The 2604-nt window shown below is 64.2% G+C and overlaps 1 pseudogene; it reads right to left on the bottom strand.

The window, feature by feature from the left end:
• Positions 1-2604, bottom strand: part of LOC102374104 — a 27673-nt pseudogene that overhangs the window by 10196 nt on the left and 14873 nt on the right.

Raw genomic sequence — 2604 nt, 5'->3', positions numbered from 1 at the left:
CCCCCCCCGCCCCACCCCCGCCCCCCGCACCCCCCGCACAGGCGGGACCGAGGCTGGTCCAGGAGCCCCTCCGCCCCCCGCCGGCACCGCGCCCCGACTCGCTCCGCACCCACCTAACAGATCCCGCCCCTCAGCCCGGCCGCGCCTGCGCAGTAACGGCTTTGTCTCTCGCCCCGCTCCTCCCCGCGCTGCTCCCGGCCCGGGCATGCGCAGTGAATCTCTCCGGAGGCATCTCCGCCTTTGTGCTCACGGCGCATGCACAGACAGCGGCTGCTCTCCCTGGACGGCCCCGTGAGGGGCTGCGGATGCGCATGCGCGGGGGGTAAAGGTTCCAAAGCTGCAGGGTCCCCTCGCCCCCTGCCGGCCGCGGGAGCAGGGAGACCACGTGGGGCCGGGCCGCCGGGCTTGGTGCAGACGCCCCCCTGTGCCCACTTCCACAGAGGACACGGGTCCCGGCCACGCTGTCCCTGGGCGCCGGCTGTGCCCGCAGTGCCCCGCGCCGAAGGGTGTCGAAGCTGAGCCTCGTCCATCGTGCTCAGCGCGGTGTGGGGCGGCCAGGCCGGCGCTCTCCCGTTGCAACAAGGTGGCCACTCATGGGTCACCTCGCCCAGGCCGGACCCAGACCAAAGTGGCATCGCCAGGGCCACCCGTTGGCTTCCAACACCTCCCCCTCCACCTCCCCTCGGGGGGCTGGGCTGCACCTCGTCCCGGTGCTGCCCGTCGCACCCGCCACGAGGCGTGAGCCTGAGCACTGTGGCTGTGGCTGTGGCTATGGCAGGATCCCCCAGCACTAGCGCCTCGCGTCAGTGTTTCCTCATGGAAAGGGCCGTGGTCCATCCTGGGTTAAATCAGCCCCCAGGGGTGGGCACTCCCCAGCATGCGAGAAATCAAACTATTGCCCACGTTGCCTAAAAACGCCCAACGTGCCACAGCTTCCGGTATCAACATGGCAGCCGCTGACTGGCGCCAATCCCAGCTCAACACAGCAGCGGTTTTACCACATAAATGGGGGGTGCTTCTTCCTAGCCACGTGGTACTGCAATGGGGCAGAAATATGCCGTAGGAGTAGCGCCCCGGGGCTAAAAAGCGTTGAAATGATTTGAGTCCTGATTTGCCTAAGAGGGTTGGAGCCTGTTGGAGGCGCTCGGGGGTAAATGAATAACTGGTGCCTCCCGGGACCGGGTGGAGGGATGACACATCATGGCGGCGAGCAGGGGCCGCCCACAGACACTGGTGTCGGTGTCTGCGAGCGGGGACCGCCTGCAGACACCAGCAGTGGTGTTAGTAGCGGGGTGGGGGGGGGGAGGGAGCAGTGACTGGCTCGGGGTGGGGGTGGGGAGTGAGCAGTGACTGCCGGCAGAAGCCAGCGGCAGCTTCGACCGTGGCCAATCTCGGGGGGGGCATATGCCCCCCGCAGCGTCGCCTGTGCAGGAGTCAGTGCTCTGCATGGTGATGTTCTCCACAGGACAGACTGCCCCAGTGTGCTGTTTGTTTGCCCTGGACAACCCTGAGGTGAGAATAATGGGGCAAAAAAGGCTAAAAATTCTAATATTATAAAACCCTTAATCTGTCTGTCTGTCCATAATGCTTTTATTCGTGCTCTGATTGGCTGACTGAAACAGCCAATCAGAGTACAAATACAGCATTGGAACAGGAGGAGCAGCGTGAGGCGGGGAAACGGGGTTGGACCCGCTGCGGTCAGCAGGCGGGGCGGGAATGGGGTTGGACCTGAAGTGATGGCGGGGAACCAGATCAGGCCCACTGTGGCAGGAGGGGAGAACAGGGTTGGGCCCAACACGGTGGGGGAGGGGGGGGAACAGGGTTGGGCCCAATGCAGCACAGGAAGGAATGGGGTCTAGCCCAATGCAGCAGAGTTGGGAACGGGGTCGAGCCTGCAGTGGCGGGGCAGGGCTGGGAACTGAGTCAGGCCTGGACCTGAAGTGCCGGGCAGGGGGGTGGAATGGGGCCGGCCCCAAAGCGATGGGAAGGGGGTTGGGCCTGAAGTGGGTAGGGGGCTGGCGTGGGGCCAGAGAAGGATAGGGGGAGATGGGGTGGGGGTCAGACACTGGGCTCTGGCCCCCCGTCATTCTTGACAGGCAATTTCTTAGTTCTAATATAATAAAAGCCGTTGTCTGTCTGTCTGTCCGTAACACTTTATTTACACACTGATTGGTTGTCTCAGCAGCCAGTCACAATGCTGACTGAAACAACCAATCAGAGCGCTCTGCACAGATACACACATGGCGGAGCACCACCATGATGGTGGGGAGTGAGGGGAGGGGCTGGAACGGCCCCTTCTACCCCATGGGAGCAGCAGCAATGCGGTGCGCTGGCAGCACAGCACAGGCCTCGCCTCCCTGCTCTGGCCTTGTTCCTGCTGCCACCGCCAGGTCCCAACAAGATCCAGCAGGGTGGGGAGCACGAAGGGGAGGGGGGACACAGTGACAGCACCCCGCCACCACCAGGCCCTGAGAACAGACAGGAGAGAGGGTGGGGAGCTGGGGGGGTGGGGGAGGCGTGTAGCTGGACGTGCAGCGGTGGCAGTGCAGGGTGATGGCTGCAGCTGATGCATGCAAGCTTTCCCCCCCTCCCACGCACCTGGGA

Source organism: Alligator sinensis, unplaced genomic scaffold (assembly GCF_000455745.1).
Source record: "Alligator sinensis unplaced genomic scaffold, ASM45574v1 scaffold336_1, whole genome shotgun sequence".
NCBI lineage: Eukaryota > Metazoa > Chordata > Crocodylia > Alligatoridae > Alligator > Alligator sinensis.
The sequence above is the reverse complement of the archived record's forward strand: the minus strand, read 5'-3'. Positions and strand labels throughout refer to the sequence as shown.